The sequence below is a fragment of the Gallus gallus genome, chromosome 1 (genome assembly GCF_016699485.2).
Source record: "Gallus gallus isolate bGalGal1 chromosome 1, bGalGal1.mat.broiler.GRCg7b, whole genome shotgun sequence".
In the NCBI taxonomy this organism is placed as follows: domain Eukaryota; kingdom Metazoa; phylum Chordata; class Aves; order Galliformes; family Phasianidae; genus Gallus; species Gallus gallus.
This window is the reverse complement of record NC_052532.1, coordinates 79922484-79948706: the sequence shown is the minus strand read 5'-3', so window position 1 is coordinate 79948706 and position 26223 is coordinate 79922484. Positions and strand designations below refer to the sequence as shown.

The window sequence follows — 26223 nt, the reverse complement described above, 5'->3', positions numbered from 1 at the left end:
GTGATACCAGGCAGAAGGAAGAAATTGCCATCAGACTCCAGATAACACCCCTGTCACAAAAGAACACCACAGATCTGCACGGCCCATTATCTTTACCCCCACTGGTCAAGACTTAAACACTTCAGAGAAGAAACACTGCCGTGGATAATTATAAAGTAACCCTCCCACAGAGGAGTTCTTCCAGGTCTCTGACAGCTAGCGGTTGACTCCTGCCCTGCAGCACAAATTTTGCACTTCACAGTTGTCTCCCAGCTGTCACAAACAGTCCTGTTGTTTGTGCCACCGTCAAATCCTTCTCTTTTTTTTTTCCCCCCCCAAGTTCCACTGCATTCCGGAGCTGCTGACAGCTACCAGGGATGATTTCCCCAGGTTAACCACGTTTTCAAACATAACACCATTTCCCATCGCCAGTCTGAGGTCTCTTTTTACGCAGACTCTTAAAGGAGAAGATGGCTCCAGGGGTTCTGACTTGGAGACCCTGGAACCACGAACAGCAAAGCATGATTTGGAGACATGATTGAGACTCATGCTTAGCCATTCATTTCTTCTGTGCCTCTTATTTCACCCCACAACTCTCACCTAGAGGTGTCCAGTTCAGGGCTGCCACCTGCCTCCTACAACAGTTTGGCATCGGAGTCAGAAATCTGAGGAATGTAAAATAAGCAACGAGACAGCTCGATCCCATCTGCCCTCTCATACACAAAGACTTTTCCCCTTCCCATCTGAGCATCGTTCTTCACCTCTGCTCGCTGTGTTACCTTCATACCTGCAACATAAACCTTTGCAAACAGATGATGAAAAAGGAGCACAATCTGCCTGAAGAGCATTACTGATGCGTATAACGACAAACGCTGAGCACACCTTCTTTCTCCTGCTGCCTCTTTATCCCAACTTCTACTCCCAACATGATCTAACTGTAGGCGGCCCTGTTACTTGCAGGGAGTTGGACTAGATGACCTTTAAGGGTCCCTTCCAACTCAAACGATTCTACAGTTCCATAATGCTGTGTGCTCTGCTGTAAAATCAAGGCTTTGCACTTTTGCCCTGCCTGATGTGCAAGGAAATCAAAGGGCTGTGGAGCACTAACACAAAAGTTCCTCTAGGAAGCAATCTGATACATTATACAAGCCTGAGCGCTACACTGATAAGGCAAAACTAAAGAGCAACAGGATTATGCCTGGGGTTGCAGGACTTACATGAATTCTCGTGCCACAGACTGACACAGGGGTATGGATGTAAGGTGTGCCACAGGCTAACAGTGCTGTCTGCACAGCTCCTAATCCAGCTCAGTATCACCATTCAGCCACAGAACTTAACGCTTCATCAGCTGTTGTCTCGGCAATGTCTCCTCCTTAATAGAGAAAGATCTGGAGACACGAGGCATAGAAAACTATGACAAGAAGCCACAGCTCCTGGCCGCCAAGACCTCCCTCCTTGCTGTTGTGGGGCTGCAGGGAGAAACACGATGAGTTGCAGCAATCAAAGAGAGGGCTGAGCGTTGAGAAGAAATTAGGCTTGTGCGTTCTACCCCATTACCCAAGCGTGCTCTGGGCAAAACAACTTCTGCAGAGGTGCTGGGAGAGCAGGTCCCATGTACACTGGGGGGAGCACAGGGCAGGCAGTCTGCCACCTGAAGCCATTTGAGCTGCTGGCTCTGGCAGCACGTTTCTCCCGCTGCTCTCATTTGGGACTAACGAGCAAACCTGACCTAATTCCTGCGGCATCCCTTGGTTCTCTAACGCTCTGGTGTGACAGGGTGGAAATCTGGCAGCAACGTAAACAGAACAGATTAGAAGGCAATGAGCAAGCATGCCCAGCGTTAGGTCGGCCGTGAACAGGCAGTCCAATAGGCAATGCAATTTCTCTTTCTTAGGGCTATTGCTTCAGGGCATGTACAGAGCTCTGGAAGAAACCCTGCACAAACTACCTTTAAGTCTCACTTGGAAGGTTTGTTTTCAGTTGTCAGAGATAAGCTCAGTGCATGGGTTTTGAACCATGCTGTATCACACCACATCAAACGTACCTCCGTAGGCAACATTACTGTTAGGATGGTGGAGGGCTGCAGAGCGATCTGTATGCCCTGCTCTGGAAGGAAACCTGCCATCAAGCTGCAGAAGCTCTGTACTACTTGGCCCCAAAGCGACACCATCTGCATCCACCATTACACCCAAAAGCCCCTCTCCCTGGCTTCCAGGAGGCATGGGGCGCATGCCTGGCAGCTCAGAGCAGCAGAGGCATCCATGGGCAGCTCAGAAGGCCTGAAAACAGGCAGTCCCTAAAGCAATCAGGCAAAAAGGGAAGGAGAAGATGTCGGGTTTATGAGGCAGAGCCCAGGCCAGTGCTGCATCCCTCAGGGGACTGCAACCAGACACACGTTCCCAACACTGACAACAACCTACTGAAAAGGTGTCAGCATGAGCTCTGCACTAGATGTAAAGGGGCCCAGAGCCATTAAACTTTCAGGCGCCCTGCTCCTCCTCTTCCCTGCGGTTCTGAAGCCCTTCTGTGAGTAGCAGAACTAATGAAGCCCAGCCTCCAGCAGCTCTCCGCGCAGCCCGTCTGTCAGCCAGCACAGGGCAGCTCACGAGCTCCTTCCTCAGGGGCTGATCCACGGGTCCCGCTCTTTAAGCCGGTCACCCAGAGCCACAGGAACAGCTGGGTCCTGTCATCTCGGAGGCCTCAACCGCTCCATCAGCGGCGGCGGAAACTGGCTGATGGATTGGAGAGCTGCTGGAGGTGAGGGGCAGGCGGGCACTGACAGCATCCCAGCACCGCTCTGCCTCCTGGGGGATCTGGGAGAAAACTAATTCCTTTGCAGTTTCACTAATGGGAAACAAGCCGGAGCAAGAGGAGGGGACCTGCAGCTCCTGCAGCTCGGTGGAGCACACCAGGGCACAGAGGTTGAGGCTCAGCACACCCCAAGCACAGTGCAGGCTGTGTGACAGGGAGCAGAGCCTGGCACGGGAGCCAGGCCTTCGTCGTGTCCCACAGGAGCAGGCAGGAGCCAGCAAGGAGAGGAAGGCAGGAACTGCAGGAAGGAGGCTTTTCTCCTGGTAACCTAATAAAGAGGACAAAGTCATCTGCCAAACAGCTGATTTCCCTTCCAGCGAGATGCCGCTAGCTAGCAGCAGCGGCCAGGCACACCTCTCACAGGGATTCCTCCGTGCTAGGGCTGTTTTCCCTTTCAAGCTGTAAGGAACGTCTGCGCTCTGGCCCCTACAACCTCTTATTTTCCATCACAAGGCAATGACCGGTGAGGCCCCGTAAGGGGAACAATGACACGAGAGTCTGGGAAAGAGGAAATCTCTGTCACAAACAAGTCTGGAAAATGGCTGCTGGAAGGCAGGGAGGCTGCGCCTGGCATCGCTCTCACTGTAGCAGCCTCGCTCCGCTGCTCACCCTAAAAACCCCTTTGCAGTCACAGCGTTGAATGTAACACAGGCCAAACCCACGCTGCCTCGCAGTGCTCCTCCCTCTGCCCATCCCCACGGTCCTCCTGGAGCAGCGACTGGATCCCCTGGTGCCACAGCCCTCAGCCTGCGGCCCCCACGGTTGAGATTAATGAAGTTAATCTCATGGGGGCTGTGAGATCGGCATCCTCACCCTCCCGGGACAGACTGGAAAAGAGAGGACTGCAGGAGGCCATTTGCCCAAGAGCTGCCTACGACAGGGGCTCAGTTCCCCTCTCTTCCTGGTCTGGGGCCAGGACCATGCTGCAACGTGACAGACAAGCCACAGCCCCCGCTGGGGCACAGCCCTCCTTCCCAGACCCCGAATGCCCAAGGCCAGTTTTTTTTAAGGCCAGTGTTTTGTTACAGCTGGACTTCTGGGAACCGCAATTCTCCATCCTGTTTTGCTTAAACCGTAAAAGCAAGGCCAGCGTTAACTCCTGAATGTCAGCAGGAGTCAAAGCACCTAGGAACAGGCAGAGGAAGCCCCTGCTTGCCAGGGGAAGGAAGAAGAGGAGGATCTCAGGCCCCTTGGGGCAGGTGGGGATGGAGCATTTGTCCCTGGCTTCCCAACCTAAGCAGCCTCATAACTCCTCCTGTTAAGAAGCACAGACCCCATCCCCTACGCCCCCCTCCAAGCACACCCAGGCTCAGCAGGAGGAGGAAGCTTTCTCTGCCAGCAGCATTTTCCCAAGGAAAAAGGTGCTTTCCAGTCCCAGCCCACAGAGCTCAGTACCAGAGCCCTAACAACCTCTGCCCCATTTTGAGGTGCGTGGTCCTCCCTCACTACCCAACACGAGGCTGTTCACACCTTATACAACCAACCTCACATACTCTCTTTAGCCCCTCAGTCTCTGGTGGGCTGCAGTTCTTTCTGTGACAGGCAGCCCCTCCTTTATCCTTCAGCATCTCCATTTCCCCACTCTCAGAGGCTACTGGGATGGTGTATGCAGTGATTAATTTCCGAATAGGACCCAGACCTGCCACGTTTCTCAGCCATCATCTGGCTCCAAATAGAGCGAAGGGCAAGATGAGCAAGTCAGGATTTACAACCCTATGGCATCTCCTCACCTCTTCCAGTAAGTGGAAGCTCAAGAGGAACACGGAGAGCTGAAAGCACTGAGGTTTGCTAGCAGCCTTGGGCTTCTTGCGAAACACACCTCAGTAGTTTTGTTCCCATCACTGACACAAAGCTCTGATGACCCTCATTCCCAGCTCCGCGCCTTGATCCTGCTTTACCCAACTCCTGCCACAGCACATTACAAAAAGCCATGGAAACCGCTATGGAATGGAGGGAAGCACTGAGTCAACCTCTGTGTGGGAAGGAGGTGAGAATAGCATTGGGCACAAGCCAGTTTCACACTTCCCATTTTCTAGCCTTGGTCATGGACTTGCTCAGCTCCTTGCTAATGCAGAGCCAGTTTGGGGTGGTTATCAGACTAACAAGGAAATCTGAAAGCAGAAGCAAGGTGAAACAAAGCTGCAAGGACACAAAAGTTTGGAAAGGCTGGGCCACTATCCTGGAGCCTGCTTATATATCAACGGTACCCCTGCCAAAAAGGCACACCTCCATGAGAAGTTAAACCACGTCCCTGTAGCCAGAGAGAGCTGAAAGCAAGTCAGCCAAAACCCTGCTGCCTCAGAACCTTCAGAGTGCAAACCACGGTCTCAGGAGGTTGGCAGACGCAAAAGAAGCTCTCCAGGTTCTCGGAACCTCTGTTTTTACTACTGAATACCTGACGGCCGGCAGAAGGTCACGTGCGACTCCTCGTCGGTACTGGAAAGAGGAGTGGAAAAAAAACACTGTAAAAATGAAGTCAAAATCTTTGCCACAGGAAGAAGGAGGGGAGGGCTGAGCAAGTACAGGAGCTGCAGTGAATGGTAGTGCACAGGCATTGAGGACAATCTTCTGATTAAGAAGCAGGAGAAGCCATCAATGACTTCCTCTAATTCCTAAGGCTGGGCAATGCTTTTCAGACAGAGGGATAATTCACTGGAAAACGCTACCTGAGGCAAATTTGCACCTAACTGGGGCAACAGTTTCGATCCCAAAATAGTTTCTAAATTGAACCGTTCTTCCTTTTTTATTTTAAAACGTGTTTCATGAAGTGTTGCATGCAGACTCGAAGGTTAAAGAAAGCAAAACAAAAACACGTTTTGGTGAGATTAACTCCTTGTTCGGCCACCTCTGGTCTCTGCTGGGAATAAAAGAATTTCAACCGATCTGAAATACATTTTTTGTTTTGACTCTTTGATTCAGCTAAAGAATGAGAAGAAGTCGACGATCCCCATGGCCTTATTCCTAAAATATCACCGCTTGTTGTCTAAAGCAACTTATTCTTCCCGTTCTTTCATCTCCTTCCATCTGGCCCTTTGTGACAGTGTCTGGAAATAACGAAGAACTGTTGCAGACATCCCTTTCCCCGCTCTCTGCAATCATGGAATTTTTTCCTGCCTAGCTTGGAAGACTGTTGATGCTGACTCCCATGCTTTGACTTTGAACAAACAAACAGAAAGACAAAGCCGCAGTTCCCTTTGGTGGCTGCAATAACCCAAATAGATGCTGCTGTGGGGAAAGCATCCTCTCCTCTGAGTCACTCCAGCAAAGCAAACGGTGCTGATTTAATGAGGCAGCTCTCAGACAGAATTTTACTGGGGAAACTCCCCTCCTCACCTGCTCTGCTCAGCCCCTTTCTGAAGCTCAGCACCACATCATCCGCCCTGCCCCTCAGAGCCGAGCAGCCTATGCCCATCTCAGTCTTAGCAGCAACCCAAGCACTCGCCTGCCCCTTTTTCCACTGCTCTGGAGGCAGTAAGGAGGCCGTGGGGCCTTGCTACCAGTCCCTGGGCTAGAGGGAGAGGCAGCACTGCCAGTGACCCTGAGGCTTTCTGCACCTTCTGGAGCCCCTGCTCCTGGAAGAGAGATCACTGCCTGAACTGCCTCCAAAAACACAAGCTCTTCTCTAGCGCTTCTTGAACTCAGCCCAGGATGTTTTGCTTTCTGCACTGCGGCCTGGCCGGGCTGTGTTTTGGAGATGAAGAGCCGTGAGCACGCACAGCTCCAGCATCCTTATGCATTCCTGGCTCACTGGCTTTCCTCAAAACCACTGTGGGCGTGCGCTGTGGGGCAGAGCTGCCTGCCTGCCTGCCCAGCAAGAGGGCTGTGGCTCTGCTGGATGGCATGCTGTGGCAGCGTTTGGGCCGTCCTTTAAATCCTTCTTGTGTTTTGGGTAAGAATTTGGGGTTAGGTTTTTTGGTCAAAAGAAAATTTAACAGATCTCCGTTGTTTTGCACTTGAACGACATGCCTGTGGTTCCCCCTAAGAGGTTGAGGCGCTGCTCTCCCAAGGCACTGCTTTTAGCTGCCCTCCCACTACACTCTTCACCACAAACACTAGCCATTGGGTTTCACAGTCCTTGCAAAGCTCCTCATGGGATCACACACAGGGCAGAGAGGCACCTCCTGGATCATCCTCCATCCCCAAGCTGCCAGCGGCCCCTCTGCATACAGCTCCACTTCCATGATACCACATAAAGGATGTTACTTTTTGCCTTTCTCATACCCACTGAAAGACTGACTTCAAAACCCTCTCACAGCTATGAACTTTCCCCTGATGTTGTCCGACTGTATTCATAACCAACTCACACCTATTTGCTCATAGACTACTTCTAAGCTTTGACTTAACACGTCTCCCTCTTGACATTTCATTCCCCCCATCATACCCGCTACAAAGTAGGAAAGTATATAGCAGTAACAGATGTCTATCTTATAAATAATGCTCTTTTATAAAAGTAGTATGTGTTTTGACTGTTATCAATAACATTTTTAAAGAAGCAGGGGATGGAAAAATCTTCTATTGCAATGGAAACATGGGAGACTGGACAAACTAAGAGTGAAAATGCGCAGTATAACCCCATTTTACGGTCAGAAGAGGGCAAACAGAAGTTTCAAAACTGCATTCATTATTTTTGTTATGACGCAAGCTTAGCCAAGATGATAATCAGGAAGATAAGTCACGTCTGCCAAACTCCAGATTTGTTCCAGAAGGAAGCCTTCATACAACAAGCCCTGACACGCAAGATTAGGGATGAAGGGAAGTAGGATGGATTTGCCCTTTGGTTACATCCATCCCTCTAGGAATGAAGAGAATGACAGCTGCTTGCGGGAGGCAGCTTCAGCTGTGTTTGAGCGCTTTGAAAGGAACAATTCCTTTTGTGCTGGCAGTTGTAAAGCTCTTTTTTCTTCACTGGGATCACACATTAACTCTCTTCTTCTTGCCTCCAAAACTCCTCATGATCTCGCTTCCCAGAAAGGTGGTGAAGTGCAGAACACCGGTTCTCAGCCTCACAAAGGTGTCCCATGCACATACCCAGCATGGGACCCGGCCCTGAGCAGCCAGCAGGCTTCAACAGATGTCCCCAGCTGGAGGGAGCAAAAGGCAAAGGTGAGTTCCATTTTGGGAATGCAGGAGGGACGCAGAGGATGGACTGGGAAGGGATGGAGGGAGCCCCCATCGCTGCCTCCGCTGCTCTCTGCAATTTGGGTTAGTAATGGACTTCTGTCTCCAGGGCTGCTAATTAGCACTAAATGCCCTCAAAGAAAGCAAACAACAGCACAAGAAGAAAGCCTACAAACAAATCCATTTCATAATAAATTCATTTTGTTGTCATTCCACTTCTCCTGCTAGTAAAAAATTTAGGTTAAGGAAAGCACTTTCTTTTCCCAGCAATCTCTGTTGGCAGTTGGCTAACGGAACAGAAAGTTAAGCTTTTGACAGTAAAATGGCTTCGTTATGAAAAAAAATACATTATTTCCCACCACAAATTCCCCAGTATTAAATGCCTGAGCAACGTAGCATTGTCTTTGAAGCTGTGGGTGTAGGAATTTTACATGGGAAGACAGGAAGACAAGAGAAGCTTTCATAGGAGATGTATTTCACTGCTCAGAAATACAGATATTTTGAACAAGAGACACAACCTGTACACAGATAAGTGAGTTGTACGGGCTTTTGACTCTATGCTGTAGTTTTGGCTTGGTGTCACTAATAACCAGAAATTGTACCCATTCAAAGATTCCTTAATGGCACGCATGAAGGATCTAAGTGTCAGCCCATCTCAGTGCTGGTGTTTACAACAAACCCATCAGCAATAACTTGAACTGCTAGTTAAAAAGGAGGAAGACTTGAGTTCAGAGTACTACACAGAGTGAATTTAAAGCAGATGGCTAAGATTCACCAGGTATTTCAATCATCTTCCATGTCTAGGCTAATCCTAGCAAAGCCATCTGAAGTTCAGTGGGTAACAGCCATACCCTAGGGCGGCTGCAAAAGCCACAAGATGGCTGACTGGAAGCATATCCCTACTGAACACCGTGTGGGAAGGGAAAATTGGAGGAGCTCAGTGACTGTGGGCCCCAGCAGCCTGGCCCAGAGCGGTTCGGCACAGATCCACCACCAGCAAGGTCTCAGATGTGGCTGAGGGTTTAGCAAGGACCACTTGTAAAAAGAGGTAATTCACATGCAACCATCCTCACCAGGGGGTAAGACTGGGTAACAGCATAGCAGTGAGCCAGCAGTCAAGGTGTCAGCCCATTATGGGTGGAACGGGTTGCACGCAGCACTGAAAAGCAGCTGGACGCTTCCCCTTACAAAACCATCTTTTCCACTGCTGAAAACTTCGCTAGCACTGAATCGCTCAGGTTGAAATTTTCCGTGCCAGGTGTTTGCCTCAGGCTGACTTTTCCTTTTTCAAGTGTCAACAGAAAAAGGTCAGTGGTTTCTGAGAACAAGATTAAGTTATTCTGTGCGTGTTCGAGGAACTGTTGATGCTGTTTTGCTAAAAATGCACAACGATTCTTGGCATCGCTGCAAGAGCCTGGGCCGGGTAGGGGAGTGCCTCTTGCCTAAGAAAAGCTACTCACGTCTCTCAAAGTCTGTAGAGTCCGTGCTCAGACTCTTCTCTTGAGTTGGTTGACGCTCCTGAATTTCCAGTCACTGCTAAGAATAATCCTTTACTTTACAGCTCACAGATCCTGACCACTCTGCCCAAGCGCTGGCTGAATGCAGTGACCACGCTAGCTCTGCTGTAATCCTGCTTTTGACTCAGCAGTCTTCGATAGGCAGATGCATGCCCGGGGTACGGTGAGGAGCTATGAAATGAAACACAGGACCACACTGCATTCTACACGCCACTTTACAGGTCATCAGCCGTTACAAGCAGCACAGCTGATGCCAGAAGAAAATGGTAATTGAAAACAAACAGTTCAAGGTTGAAAAAATGAATAAGGAGATGTTTGCATAGAAGAAGCAGGCTTAGGATGCAACTAAGATGAGTGAGAAGAAGGCAGGGCAGGTAGGACTTGACCACCCTCCAGAGCTAAGGCCTGACCGGTGGGGAACCTGGATTGTGTGACAGCAGGTCCCAGTATATTTAGTTCTGACCTGCCACTGCGGCTTTTCATTTTGTCTTGGAAAAGAAGTACAGCACCGTGTGCTCGTTAGGTTATGGACTCGGTTGCAGCCACATGCATAAAGACATGATGACTTTGTTCGCTTGTTTTTGTCTGTATTAAGAAGGATGTAACAACTCTTACTGTAAAGTTTGATAGCTTCTTAAGTAGTTAACCAGCAGGTGTTCTAATGGGCTGAGACAAATGATGAAGCAGAAGGCAAAATGTAATTACAGATTCCCTGTACCACAAAGGCAAACAGTACTGAGAAATGCCAAACCAAGTTTGGCCCTGCTGGTCCATGGTCTCCTCTTTCCCAACACCTGCTGCTGTGCCTGCTCCTGGAGGGTCAGAGCCTCTCTGGGCACAAAACAGTGCCTCCAAGTGTCACTTGCTTTAATGACCCAAGCAATTGCCACCCAAGCAGCACCCATCCATCAGTAGAAATTAATTCTTCATGGCAGTTGGAGCTGCAGCTCAGTGAATTCACACCCTGGAGCTCTGCAACACATGATGGGGGGCATCCAAGGTGAAAGAAAGGCAGTGGCACAAGAGAAGTGATAGGGCAGAGGCTCATGGAGAAGAGGTACCTGCACAGAAACCACTCCTTGCCGGGCAATGAAGGTTATTGTGCCACTCCTTAGGAAACATCCCCAGAAATCTGAAAGTTTATAGTGGCAGGGGAAGCTAAGATCTCTGCACTGACAACAGATCCCCTACAAAGACAGGCTGAGGAAGCTTACCTAAAGGAAGCCGACAAACAGGAGGGGAGTCAACTCTTTATAAGGATAGATAATGGCAGGACAAGGGGAAATGGTTTTAAGTTGAGGGAGAGAAGATTTAGGTTGGATGTCAGGGGGAAGTTCTTTACCAAGAGAGTGGTGAGGTGCTGGCACAGGCTGCCCAGAGAGGCTGTGGGTGCTCCATCCCTGGAGGTGTTCAAGGCCAGGTTGGATGGGGCCCTGGGCAGCCTGGTCTACTATTAGATATGCAGGTTGGTGGCCCTGCCTGTGGCAGAGGGGTTGGAGATTCATGATCCTTGAGGTCCCTTCCAAGCCAGGTGTATAATCAAAAAGCATACAGAAAAGGCTGAAAAGATTATCGCGTTAGAGAGGGATATTTGGAAATGAATGGCAAGCTTACCTGTGTCCCAGGCTCACTGAAAATAACTCCAAGAGGAGTGATCTCCAGAAAGAGATCCTCCCTCTGTGGTAGTCAGCCCTTAAATGGGATCTAGGAGGGGTATAGCCTGGCTCCACCCCTTCCAGTCACACAGGTGCATTGCCTTCACCAGTGCTCCCACAGCTGACACATTGCTCACCTCAGGTGGTCAATCAGAGGTTCAGGCCGTGATTCAACCATTCCCACACACCAGGTCACTCCATAATTCTATGATTCTATGATCTCCAGTTGCCAAAGCCAACTCAGTTGGCTCAGGGACAAGTTATTTCCATGGGATTTTTGGCTTGTTTCTTTAATCTTTTTCTTCTTTTTCCTCTCTGTTTTCCTCAAATAACAAGAAGCCAGCTGTCAGGAAGCTTTGTTAGGCACCTCTAATCAGAGGGAGTATCTGAGATGTGGCTTGCAACTTTATCAATGCTTTCAGCCACTGGGTTTCCCCACGTATAGATCAACAGCTTGGCTGATAGCCTCAGGTTGGCCTCCCAGAAGCCGTGTTATAGATTACTGACATTCTTCTATTTCCCTTTCCTATCCCCCACCACGTGCCTCCCTCCCACCTCGCTTCTTGAAGAGAAACTCATTGAACTGCTCTGGTCCTTCTGCCAGGGCTGAATTTCCCCCTGAGCAGCCTAGCATTCAGTGATGCTGAAAACACATACAAATACGGAAGGGAAGAAAAGTCTTCAGCCTCACAGCAAACCCAGCCCACAGCATTTGTGTGACACAGCCTGAAAATATCCTATTATCCTGGTAATGCCCTGGCAAGATCCTGGGGCACTCGGCTCCACAAGCAGATCTCAGCAGCCAGGTTCTCCCTTCACACCAGTGCTAGAGAAATGGCAGAACTGACGTTTCACCACGAATCCCTTTGTTTGTGGAACTGTACAGACATCTCATTCGTGGCAGGCTGAAAGCTGGTGTTCTGCAAGCTTCATGACAAAATCATGTCAAAGGCAGGGGGGAGAATGCTGAGTCTGGATGTATTTTAAGTTAAACAAGCACAAAGTATTTGGTGAGTTTCCCTTGCTTGCTGCAGTGTAAACAATTTTGGTATTCCACAGAAAATTTCCCATTTAATGAACATAACTGAGAAAAAAGGCCACACAATTTTGGCTTTTTCAGGTAAGAACAGGAGAGCCTCAGCTTGCTCTGCACTGTTAGCAAAGTCTGTGCACAAGGTCAGGTGGCCTTGCACGGCCAGGGCTGCAGCACGGATGCGAGAGATGTCCCAGCAAGACTGCACGCTGTGCAGCATCCAGGGAAGACAAATGGATTTTTGCCATTACTTCCAAAGGGAAAAATGAACTCCCAGGGGCATACAACTGAAGCAGACTAAGGGCTTCTGAAGGCAGCCTCTGGCAAATCCAAGTGGAAGACGTTAGCTTTCACAGCTGTCTGCTGGCCTTGGCTGTCCACCTTGCCGGCCTGCAAGAATTTATTGCTCCTCTAATAAAGTCAGCAGAAAGAAAAACACGCTTGTGCCTCAGCCGTTGTAACTCACAGCCCAGTGTACCTGCAAGATCACAGAGTTGCAGCCACATATCCAAAGAGGTGAAGAACAGACTGAAATAGAACAAAATGTCTCCCTAGCTGCGAGCAGCTTAGAAGAGGCTTGGAAGAAAATGGGTACGTGAAAAGGCTAAAGAGCTAATGAAAAATGTTTCTTCTAAAGAAATCACTGCTGTGCCTCGATTTAGAGTCCTTTGCTGTGTGAAAGCCTGGTTCAGCTACCTACTTCTTGTACCAGGGGAAGGGAGCTGCTGGTAAAAACAGGGCTGAAGGAGTTGCCACGACGATCACATTCCCAGAAGCCCAGACTCACTGGAAGAGAAAGGAGCACCTTCGTTGCCTAAAGTAACCAGACCCTCTTCTCCTGTGCAGAGGAGAGATTTCAGTGGTAAAATGGAATGCATCGGAAGAAGTTAAGATAGGAAACTCAGAAGGGACAAAAGCTTTTCCTTCTCAACACAGGTTTTAGAAAACCCAGGAAATCTACACACCCAAAGCATTTATTAAAACGTGTTCCTAGAGCTGGCTTTGACTCAAGCACACCAGGAAATCAATGGCAGCCTTTTGAACACTGAGAACAAATCGCTTAAGTAGACCTCATCACGTATGTGCAGACATTATTCTCACACACTCCATATTGCACTGGCTGTGCTTAACAAAGTTACACTGGATGCTACCTGGACAAACGTACAGGCTGTAGGAAATAAATACAACACGATCCGTTTTCCCCCACATGTGACTTCAGAAGTAGCACAGATGTTATACTAATGTACTAAGCCACGACAGACAGATGCTCTGTGGATGTACTGTGGGACACCTTAGGGTGTTGCAATTATGGGAAGTCTCATGCTGTGCAATGAAACATTTGGTAACACAAATCTACCTTTCAGTTTTTGAGTAGAATCTCTTGATTGGTTTTTTGAAGAGAATTTTTTGGATCTCCAACAATTTGGGCTAGCTTAGTGTGAAATAGAAGTGGAAAACCAACCAACCACCCCCACCCAAAGGAGGACAAACAGCTCCTTGTTGCAGGTCTTATAGCTCTCCTAGGATAAAAGCTGTCATACTTCCCAGTCTTTCCTTGCCAACTGCCCAGACAGAGTGAAGGTGTAGAGATTTTGAAGTGTACCCAGCATGCTGACAGCTCTAAAAAGTCGTCCCATTGAGCTGAAGGAATGCCATGCATGCGCTCCTTTAGCCTATGGCAATAGCAAAGTAACGCAAATAATTGTAGCCTGCAATGAACAATTTACTACAATTCACAGCACCTTAACATCTTTATGACAGTGTCTGCCAATCTAGCTGCTGACTGCACATCCCTCCTTCTCCTCTAAGTGCTCCAGCACCTGTAAGATGTGAGTCATTTCAACAACCCAGAAGAAAAGCGCCTTGAACAAGAAGGGCCAAGTATCTTACAGTGAACACATGCGGGCATCACATCTATGCTGATCTGCAACAGCTTGTCCCTCTTGGGGACATGACACTAATTCTCACTTACCATAGGAACTGCCAAATCCTTACCCATAGCAAGTATTGCACTTGGTAACCTTAATTCCATGAAACATGCACGAACACACAGCTTAGTTTCAGCCCTTGGGAAGGGACTGCAATACGAGAAGCCTTTAACATCGCAGTCAGCAGCATCAAGCTCAGGGTGCAGCGACAGACTCAGATGAAGTATATGAAAGGGACACTGTTCCTGGCTGCTTGTATCTCCCCTCTAAGAGCACACGCTCACTCTACAGCAAGAACAGCCAAAAGGTGGTGAAGCAGCACCTGGTGCATCATTGCTTACTGCTTCCTCTCCCACAGTAAAGCCTAACCCAAATTTACTCTGTCGATTCACACTTTGTGACCTGCCCAGCCATTCCTGCTGCATGATAGCAATTCCAGCCAAATGAAGGAGCAGGCATCTATGGTCACTAAGCACCTCAGCTGCCCCAAGTTTAATCCTCCGTGACATGCAAATCCAAGCCTTTTGTTACAGCACACACTAATGACTTTCAGGAGCCTCATATCCTCCAAAGCACCAGGATGTCAGCACAGCTCTACCATAGGGACACTGCTCCTTCAGTTGAATCAATGTCCCATTCAATCTTGTAATTTCTTCCCCTCCTCACAACATACTAAGCAACAGCCCATGAGACATACTTACTTCTACATGGTCCATGCATGGAATTTACTGCATTTCTTCATCCTACCTGAGTTTTGTACCTTGGTCTCAGCCAAGACTTTGTCATCTCCCCCTTCTTTCTCCCCTGTTGGAAACTATGCAGCTGCAGACGGATCAGCCTACATTACCACCAGGATAGGCGCTGGCAGTACACGGTGTGCCTAAATTTTAACAGCTAAATCTCATCAAAAATAATGAAGCAAAAACAGGCACTTCTCCCCAAGACGTTCTAATGCTTTCAACAAACACTTAGGAACACATAACGCTGCAGAATGGGAGTGACACAGGAAGGAACAAACGTGGGACTTCTGGTGCTTACTGTGTGAACACCCACTGGCTAAATCAGAAGCCCGAGCTGTTAAAGCCAAGACAGCTGTACATACATTCTTTAGACCTTATTGCAGAGCACTGACCGTAACAGAGGACAAGTAGATGGATAGCGCTGGGATGGGTGGAGGGTCACAGCCCCATAGCCCTGCACTGCCCAGAAGCTTAAGTAGAGCCCTGTGCTTGAGTCACCACCTCTCACACAAAGACACAGCTTTTGTGTGAGGGGACATAAGCAGGACAGCAGTTTGCTAAGAAAGAGTCAAGAGAAAGAGGGGTTTGTTTTCGGAGTATGTTTTCAGTTGCCTGGTGGCACAGAAGCCAGAACAGAGGAGGAGGAGATGGAGAGAGTCGTAGCCACAGCATGGGAGCTGCTCACCTTTCTCCACAGCACCCACGGTGAAACCCCTCCTTCAGATGTACATCACAAGAATGCTTGGCTCTGAGCTTAACGATCACAGCCCCGAGGTACACAGGAGTTCATAGCCCTTTGCCAGACTTCGATTAGAAAATGGGCTTTGAGCTGGAGGCAGAACACAGAATGAAAATGCTACCTAAAACAAGCAAACTATCTCCTCTCACCTTCACCATCTCCACACAAACCTTCGCTTTGTGTACTCAGCCTTCCAGAGCTGTGAACTGGAAAGGACTCAAGAACAAGAAACGCACAGGACTTTCTACTGCCTGTCAGAGAAGAGAAAGACCAAACACCCACATTTAAAGACAAAGTTGGAGCAACAACAGAAATAACATCTGAATCTTTAATTACACACTTAAAGTACCAAAGTGTCTCAAGGCCCAGGTCAAGATGCAACCCAGTTGAAGATGCAACCCAGTTCGTGCCAAGCCCTGTACAAGCACATCTCGGAACAGAGCCCATGCCCTTGGGACAGCAAGCCAGCAAGATTCATTCTTGGAAGAAATTCCTGCATTGTTAGCTGGCTAGAAATTCATTTTCTGAGAAGGGTGGAGCAAACAGCAAGAAAGCTGGCTGTCTCCACCTCTGACTGCAGCCAGTTTGGGTCAGAATTGCTGGTAATAGCTTGAGTTTTCTAAAGCAGGGCAGGCAGCTTGCTCACTGCACCCCTCAGTCCCAGGACCACTGCCCACGTGTAAACCAAACCAAGTTACACCCATAAATAGACACACCTTCCGGCACTAGGATGAGTAGTTCCTCCCATCAACGCTTATCTAGCTGTGAGAAATGGAGCACTAAGCAGAGAAACAAAGCACACGCTGGCATCCACGTGGGACTTTATAGTGCACTGTTTGCTTGCGTGGAGACGCTGATGCCAGTAATGCAGCCTTTTACAGCTCTCAGGCCCCAGGGCAGCAAACCAGAGCTGATCTGCTGAGGTATGTGAGCGCAGGCATGCAATGACTCGGCCCTCCTGCTGCCAGGCCTATGCCTCATCTGTTGTGGCCATCCCAACTTGAGCAGGTTAACATGCATGAACTCCCTCAACCTAAGTAAGGGTGTGCTGCCGGGTTTGTTGTTCTTCTTTGCACAGTTTGCATTGCCCGTGGCTGTACAGATGTGGAGATGCCCTGTTAGCACAGGGCAGCAGCAAGCCCCCAGCAGGCAGCATGAAAGGGCTGCACGCAGACCCAGGGAACCATCCTCTGCAGTCAGTGTTGGGGCCAGTGCTGTTTAATATCTTTATTAATGATCTGAACAAGGGGATTGAGCGCACCCTCGGTAGATGCTCTGGAAGAGCATAGCTGGCAGGAGCAAAGAGGTAACCATCCATCTGTACTCAGCACCGGTGAGGCAACGCCTCAAGGGCCACGTTCAGTTCTGGGCCCCTCACTACCAGAAAGATATTGAGGCCCTGGAGTATGCCAAGAGAAGGGCAACAGAGCTGGCGAGGGAGCTGCAGCACAAGTTTTAAGAGGGACAGCTAACGGAACTGGGATTGTTTAGTCTGGAGAAGGGGAGGCTCAGGGGAAACGCTACTGCTGTCTGCAACTCCCTGAAGGGAGGTGATGGCAAGGTGGGGGGGTGGAGGGGGTCAGCCTCTTCTCTCAGGTAACAGCAACAAGGCAAGAGGGAATGGCCTCAAGTTTTGCCAGGGGAGGTTCAGGCTGGGTATTGGGAAAAACATCTTCTCAGGAGGAGCGGTGAGGCACAGGAACAGGCTGCCCAGACAGGAGACGGAGTCACCGTCCCTGGAGGCGTTCAGGAAACATGTAGATGAGGCACTGAGGGACATGGCTTAGTGGGCACGCATGGTAGGGATGGGTCGATGGTTGGACTACATGATCATAGAGGTCTTTTCCAACCTTAATGATTTTCTGATTCTATCTATGATCCTGCACAGGGAGACTGTTCAGCTTCCCAAAGGCAAGACTGGGAGCAATCTTTGCTGCAGACCATACTTTTACTGATGGGGAACATATGCATGGTACAGAAGGTCTCTTCTGTCACCACCCACAGATCAAAACTAGACAAACAGAAGCCAGAAATGAGGTGCAACAGCATGAGGATCATTAACCACTGCAGCAACATGCCAAACGCAGTGGTATTTTCCATTTGTGGTAATTACTTAATCAAGACTAGATGTCTTATAGGACATGCTTTAGAGTCCAGAGCAAAGGGAATTAATCACAAAACTGGATATATGGGCTGCATTAGGCAAGAGGACAGCAGACGCAAAGCATAGTAGCTCTTTATGGCCTTATCATCGACTAATCAATGGGGAAAAATTGTTCCTTTCAGCATCAGTAGAGTTAGTAGACAGACATGTTTTTAGTGACAAGATATGCTGTTGTTTACACAAAATAGAGACAATACTACGTTGTGTTTCATCCTGACCTTTAATCTGGAATTCTCAAAGCTCTTTATCATCCTCACTGTGTCAGTAAGCTTGACAGCTCACTGGCTGATAAATTGGCATTATTATTCCCCGTTCATCCAGCCTGAAACTCGTCAGAGTAGCTAATCATTCGCTCCCATGGCAAACAGCACTTGCCCTACCTGCAACTCTGGGCACCTGCTTCTCAGCCTCACTGTTTTGTGAACAGATGTCCATGGGAGAGCCTTGCAGGACAGCCTTGAGAAGTGGCTCAGCACACAGAGCTGCCCAGCTGCTGCCTGCTCCCAGGGCTCATCCCCAGTGCAAAAACTCAAAAACTCTTGTAGCCTCCTGAGAAAAACACAGATAATATACCGATTAAGACCCGAAGTCAGCAGTTAATATTAAAAAGAAATATGTTTCCTAGTTCTTTTAACAAACACCTTTATATATGACAGACAAAGAAAAAAAAAGTGATTTCCATTAGTTGCCATGACAAACCCATCTCCTCTCTCTCATCAGCATCCGACAGACCAGTCATGGACAGCAGGCGAGCGTGCCCTGTGCCAGAGCCCAGGCTCATCCACACCATGTGGCTACAGCGAGCCCTGCTTCCCCCTGCCAAGGGCTCATCATTACTGCCTGTCAATGAACTACTTGTTGACAGTTCTGCACCAAACACTGCCTCCACCCTCCCGGCTATTGCTACTGTTGTTGATAAGGGTAATAACGTTCTGCAATGCCGGCTGTATCTTCCAACTGAGAGCTTTAAACTTTTCTTAAAAGGAATGCATTCAGGTTCATAAACCTTTCTGTGAGGCACAGCACAGCTGTTACTCCTATTTTGCAGATGTGAACACCGCAGCTCAGAGGAACTAGATGCCTTGCCCAAAGCCCGCATGTAAATCATGGTATGATGGTAGGAGCAAGAACAAACAGACCTGGAGAGAGCTGTTTGCATTCTCTTGGTGCCCACAGGCTCTGAACCACATCTGCTCAGAAACCCCTTCAATCTGTCCCCCACCAACCCTCTACAGCAAATAAACAAAGACCTGGGAAACGAGCAAACAGTTTTGTATGTTTAATGCTAGTGTACCACTGACCTTGTGGCTGCAGCCAGGACATCCTAACTCACCCCAGCACCTGGACGTAGGCAGCTGCACTGCAGAGCAGCTTGGCAGTGATTTGTGAGGACACATTCATGCCCAGCTGTTCTCCCATCCCCTCAGCTTTCCCTTGCACCAAGTCAGAAGCAGCCCAGGCACTGAAGTGACACTGTATGTCTTAGGGCTACATACATACTACTGCAAGACTCAGCATTCACCCATGAAAATCAGAAACCCACAGAGAACCTGCACTGATTGCAAATTTTGCTCTGCTCCCCCATCCCAGGTCTAGGTTGCTGGAGTTATTAGCAAGTTACTCCACAAAAGGGTTGGTTCTCTGTATGTACATACATGCATACACACGCGTCAGGTAACAAACCATGTCCTATACTCCCTGATGAAGCACATGTAGGCTCAGTTTCCTCCACGACACAAGTCTGCAGCAATGAAAAGTCAAAGAGTGAAGGATAAACCACGAAGTGCAAAGAGGAGCTCCAAGGAGCTGCTCTCCAAGGTGTTTCCTACAAATTCCTCTCTGGAGGCGGATCGTGTTCAATGACTAAGAAGGTACAAACTGCACTCAAAGGGGAACGCTCATGAAATGCCTCTCATGTCCACAGTGAAAGGTGATCTCACACCAGAGCTTTTCCCTTGGAAAGGGCAGTGAAAGTGTCTTTCTACTCTACCAGTCTTTATTTTTACAAAACAGAAAGGAACACAGTACCTTGCAGGAACCTGATATCCTTTGCTAAACGTGGCTGAAACTGGCAGTTGTGTTTAGAAGTTATTTGAGGAGGTTCAAAGGCACCAGTACACAGAGAATAAAATCACATAAAGCTCTGTTTCTTCAGGGAGCCAGGGAAAAATGTTCTGCTTCGACAGGGAGCTAGAGGAGATGAAAAGAGGTGGGCCCAGCACAGAGCAGAGGGGCCCCATCAACCTGCGATCTGTGTGCAACTGCACAGGGGAGGCAATGATTATCACCGAGCACAGGGCATAATTAGGACTGCTGGGACAGAACAACAAGATTAATGGTCTGCCTGTTCATGGAAGAGGAGCATCAAGATAAACTTACTGACTTTGAGATACTCCAGAGCACGGTGTCGTTTTTCACAGAGCAGGAAGGGGACATCTCTTAGCAGGGATGTGTAAAACTGGATTTGCAAGGCACTAATGGCTTCGGGTTTTACAAGCAGCAACTAATCCCTGGGCAGACAGCAATACTATGTGGAAGAATCAGTCTGTTCTACAAATAGGGATGCTGTGAAGGATCCCAAAAAGAGCACTTCTGAAAACACTAGCCACTCCAGCTTGGACTGCAGGGAATAACATCTGCAAGCATGTGTGCATGGCTTCAAGTGTGGGCTGTGCGTAAATCAGGTGATTTAAAAGAAACAGCAAAAAATAAACAAACAACAGCACTCCTTCCTCACCCTACTCACTGTCATATCATCCTCTACCAGTGCATCCTGTCCCTGGTCCTGGGGACAGCAGAATGGATCTCCACCAGAAGTTGTGCCTCAGTCACCACAGTGGTGCCAGTGAAGGGGTATCGACTGAGGAAGATGAGGTGGACACCACTCAGTCTTTGTCACCTGGGGGCTGGAACAGCACAGAACTTTTGCCTGACACAAGAGTGAGCACGCCATGGTCAGCCAGGAACACTAGGGCTTTTCTGCCAGGTTCAAGCCTCAGCCTCAGATGTGAGTGTTTGGTCTCCTGCCACCTCGATCTTCCAGCCTCCTGGGTCTGAATGAGTGTGCTGCAGAGCGGAGCTGGGTCACAACCTTTCCCGGTTATCCCTGAAGAATTTTACTCACCCAGACAACTAAACGATCCAGACATAATAAAAATCCCCTGAGGCACTCTCTTCTTCCTGCATATAGGAAACGAGACAGTAATTCCAATCCCTCGTATGTCAGCTTCCTCAAACATAAACATGAAAAAGTGGCCAAAACACAAGAGGAAAAGAAAGTCCCTGAGCAGCAACGAGTACATATGTGAAACATTACATCATGCAAAAGGAAAGAAAGCTCTTGGCTCCAGGCTACGATTACCAGTGCTGAAATGGCAGGGGCTGTTCCAGCACACAGGGGCCCCACAGGCACTGCACTAGAGATCGATTCCTCATTGGAAAACAACAGCACAATCAAACCAGGCCCTGGGGTTCTGAGGCTGTGGGCTTCTTAGTCAGAATGTGCCTCCAGCAGACGCTGACAGCTTTGCTAGCTCATCCTGTCACCCCACTCCTGCTCACCTCTCATCCAAGGCTTTAACTCCCTCTTCTCTTCTTACTGTCTGATTTTTGGGTGGTCCTATGTAGAGCCAAGAGTTGGACTCAATCTTTATGGATCCATTCCAACTTCTATGATTCTCCCCTTCCCAGACTGGAAAGGCTTAAGGACAGTACCAGGCTCCTGTCTCAGTTCCACCACCAGGTACTGCTGCAGCAAGTCCTTTTACTACCTCCCTAGGCCTTCTCACAGATAAGGAAACAAAGTTGTCGTCTCTGGCCATAGGTAACTTCTGAAGCTATCATTACTTCTTGGAATCTTTCACTGTGGGGAAAAGCTAATTAAGAAATAAGAAGGGAAAGCTTCACCAGCGTCCATTCTCCTGAGGCATCTTGATCCTGTCTACGTCCATCACATAGCATGACAGTATTAAGAGAAAAGAGGTAGAGTTTTATCTCTGGCACAGCAGCTGGCAGAGCACAGCCATGAGAAACTCTACACAGGGATCTGCCCTGCGATAGCCACACAGAGGTGAGCTCCAGCAAGTCTTTCTGTCTCCTGGCTCATATGTTATTTTCCTCAAAAGCACAGGGAAATGAGTACCCTCTCCCAGTAAGACTAACAGCCTTCAAGCAGCGTTTAGTTTCTTCTGCCAAAATATGTACTTACCTGTCAAAAAGTGGAAACGTGATCCACCTACAGCTGAGCTAATAAGATACCAAATCCCTACCTATTCAGTCATCCCCCCCAAACCTCTCGTTCCTTCCAAGCCTGCTCACCCAAAAGGAGCCTCCAGATTTTTTCGAGATCATGCTCCCCTTGACGTGCTCCACAAGGGGTACTGTCTCAAGGAATTCCACACATGCACACGGGAGCACAAAGCTTGCTTTCCTTCACTGTCATGGGAAACCTGGGTCTAAGGGCACTGTCCCAAGCAACTGTAGGCACGCTGTTAAAATGGAGAGGTATGGTGTAATAAATGAGACCTCGGGTTAGAGCAGACAATAAGATTTCATAGGAAATTCTGGGTGGCCAGTTTACATGGCAGAGAACAGATGTAATCTTAGGTAAATGCTGACTGGTGTCTTCAGCCCAGTGTGTACTGGCACAAAAAGAGCTGCTCACCAAACCAGAGCACATTTCAAAGCAAGCAGAAAGAAAATGCTATGCAGTCGCTGCTCATGCAGCATTCATCTGTGCTTTAACACAGTGCTGAAGCCTCCAGGGCTGTTTATTTGCCATTTGTTTCTTTAGAACCGCAATGCCTAGAAGTTGCAATCAGAGCCCCATAGACCATGAGCAAACAAGCCCCTGCTCTAACCAGTTCATACCTAACGTAATACACCAACTGTGGCAAAACCTGCAGCCTCTGGGAAAGCTGGCATATATACCCCAGTGTCTGCCATGCAGAGATGGCTCTGGAAGGTGCTTCGCAGCATAACAGCATTCCAGTCTTTTCTTCTGCTAAGCTTAGAGACAGTGCTTTGAGGGATTAATCTCTCCAGAGAGGTGCTGGTTATTCCTGGTGTAGCTCAGACGTGCCAGCGCAGCAGAAGCTGACACCTCTGTGAAGGCAGATGCTGCAACCCAGCTATATGAGGCACTTCCGAGAACCCATCTCATTTAGCTCACAGGATGTGTGAGCTAAAGCAGCCTAGTTAACATGAGTCTCGTGAGCCTGAAGGACTCATCTGGCTGAGGTTTGTCACAAACTCTCTTCTGCACAAAGAGAAACATTCCTCAGCTCATGTAAATACCATGCAAGAAAGATCAAAGGTGCCCCCGTGCCTCCTGATGGGCACGCAGCTGTACCAATAACAGCAGCTGGAGAATGCAACAGGCAAGAGAAGCCTTTCAGACAGCCCTATGTTGATTACCAGCAAGGAATTTGCACCTCGGTGGATAAAGTCATTCGCTCAACCACAGTGAATTTGCAGAAAGCAGCTCAGGCCCAGTGGCAAACAGCAGCTCCATGTGCAGAGCAGCATCAGGGTGTCACACACACCTGAGCACTGCACGTCACTTCTGTGTCACAGCTTGCACCACGCATGCTGCTGCTCAGAGGTTATGGTCCCTGTAGAAAGAAATGTGGGGCACCCGGCCAGGGAGTTCAACAGGAGGTGTCCTAAATGAACTGTGTGTGCTCTATCTGCCAAATCATGCCCAGCACACCCATTAAAAACCTCAGAAGCAGGCTGAGTTACCTGTGCGCTGGCATCGCAGCATCCTTTCTTTCCACTGCCCTGGACTAAACATGAGTACAAGGAGAACTGAACTATCGCAGAGGCTTTACCAATAAATTCCAGAGGGAAACATACTTCTTAAAACAATAGCTTGAGGTCCAAATTACAGCCTTGTCCTAGAGCTATGCAACTACACCAGGATCTCGGCTGTAATTCATTAAGTGTAATTTAGTAAGACAGCAGTTTTTTGTCTCCATCAGTGCAAGAACGTGGGAAAAGCGTAATGAAAGCAAGCTGCTGGTGCTGGCCAGATCCTGCAAGCAGCCCAATGGGAGGAAGCACACCCAGCTTTATGGAGACCAGCTGAACAACCAGCCCCATATCTCCAGGGCACGGAGGCTCTCTGCTGGCAGAGCGGCATGGAACCCTGGAGGGAAGGGAATGTGGTTGTTGTTATGTACAGGAGTCAAGTTGGACGAAGAGGAAGAGCTCAGGTGAGTTAAGCAAACAGAACTTGCCAGGAAACTTGGTCTTTTCTACCCCCAACACCTCTTTTCAGCTTTTTGTGTGGAAAGATTATACAGAGGGAAAAGGAGGTGGGGTGAAAAAATTAATCCCAGGGTTACAACAGATGTGCGGTGTTTGCAGCACACACTATTAGAAAAGGTTATAAATCTGGTCCCAAATGCTTGTCATCACTGTGCTGCCTGGGGGTTGTAACCCCTCAGATCTGTCAGTAGATCTTCTCACGACGAGAGATCCTCTAGGCTACCTCCTCCAGTCATTTCTGGCCAAAAGGAGCTAAATCAACCCACGCTGTTCACAGAATGCTTTCCAAAGGCAGTCTCATTCAGCCAGAAATGGGTTAAGGATCGGTCAGGGGAGTAGCTACAGGTCTTGGGGATTAATCTGAATGAATAGCAAACTGGCAAACATCCACCCACAGCTTGCCCCAATATACTCATGCGGGCATAAATCTCTCCATTAACATTTAAAATTCACACTGAAAAGCAAGTATCCTGATGGGACGTATGATGACACTGGTTTAAGCGTGGTGTTCCCACACACCAACCTACAGACCTCATGGCCACAGTTCAACAGCGAGCAGACTCCTTTCCAGCACTAACTTGGTAAGTGCTCCAGCAGGAAACGCCTGATCGACCGCGTTACAGCCCTACCGATTCACCTGAGCCTCTCCCTTTTTCCTCCCTTGTGATGGATGATTCCCCCAGATCACTGTCTGCTCACTGAAGACCCAGCTGAGAACACAGCCGCCTCACCTCCACAGGACCCCACTGATACCAGCAAATGGCCTCTGACGGTCTGACCCAGGAAGAGACACGGCACGCTGCCTGGGGCTGGTGGCTGGCCTCCGGCCGAGGCACACAGTTCACCATCTATTGCTCTTGTGACTATTACTGAACTGGGCCAAGAAAAGCTCCCACATTTTGGCACGTCTCAGATTTTCCAGTCTGCACAAAGTCATGCCAAGAACATCGACTGAAGCAATTTCTTTCTTTCTTTCTTTCAAGACTCGAATTATGCACCTAACAATATTGTAGAAACGAGCGCTGGAACAAAAAGCCAGTAATGTTCAGATATGGTTTTGCCTACAAATGGATTAGAAGCTCAAAGCTCAGCGTTAATATTCTGAACATACTGAAAGGCACTAAGCACAGACTGCAGCAGGAACAGAAGAAATAAGAGTCATCACTTCCAAAATCTAGGAGAAGGGGAACACCATGTGAACCCTGCTAAATGCCAGGGACACAGGGCTGTGATGAAGTACATCCAGAAGGGCCAATTGCCAAAGGTGCCTCTGAATGCAAGCAGCCCACCTCGCAGCACAGCCCACTCACCCCAGGGCACAAGAAGGTCCCAGTATCTCAGGTGGTGGATCCTGCAAGCTCGCTGGTGCTCACCACCCAGCAGCAAGGGATCTAAGAACCCCAACAGAATGGTTGTTTGAGGCATCAGTTGTCCTCTCCAAAGCTTTTCTGAACTTGGACTGGAATTGAACCAAAACATTCACGGGTTTGACACCCGGATTATCATCTCTGAGAGCAGCCAAGTCATTACTGTATCAGCTCAGGCACCAGCCAGCCTTCACAACCAAGTTTTGAGCACAACGGCTCACGTTTGTCTTACTCTCGGGTTGTAGATGAGGATACTGAGGTTCACTTCACTCAGAGCCCTGCCACTGCTCCACAGCTGTTGATGCCCGTGTTCATTGCATAGGAGTTGGACCAGATTCCCTTTAAGGGTCTCCTCCAACTCAAATGATCCAGTGACCTTATGGATACACTGCTGACACTTCCTTTCTACAGAGGTACTGCACTACAACTGGTTAAGGCTTGTTTATGGTGAAACTGTTCTGGCTTTTTCAGGACAGCTCTGGAGGGGGATGCGCACGAGCACTGGCTACATCAGTACATGTAGCCATGCCTCCAGCAGAAAGTCTCTCACAACGTGACGAGGTACATGCAGATGAAACACCAGCCCACCCTACTGCTCCGTCCCTCAGTTTCCTCGAGAGCCGGGTCCAGCTCTAGCGGGGGAGTTCGATGGGCGCTCCCAGGGCGGGCAAGGGGCTGGGAGGCAGAGAAAGGCAACCCTCCGTAGGAAACCAGAAGTGTTTATACATTTTTGTGCGGAGCCAAGCTGCGATGCTGGAGGGCGGGGCCGGCCATCTGGGAGAAATATGTAGGGAGAAAAAATGCGCGCGGGAAGCCGCCCCAGCCCGTCCCCCCGCCGGGACCGCTTTGCCGCGCAGAGCACGCCCGGCCGCCCGCTCCCCCCCCACCCCCCGCCCCCAGCC

The 26223-nt window shown here is 49.0% G+C and overlaps 1 protein-coding gene across 1 annotated transcript in view; it reads right to left on the bottom strand.

The window, feature by feature from the left end:
- Positions 1-26223, bottom strand: part of FSTL1 (follistatin like 1) — a 43620-nt gene that overhangs the window by 16715 nt on the left and 682 nt on the right. The window lies entirely within an intron of this gene.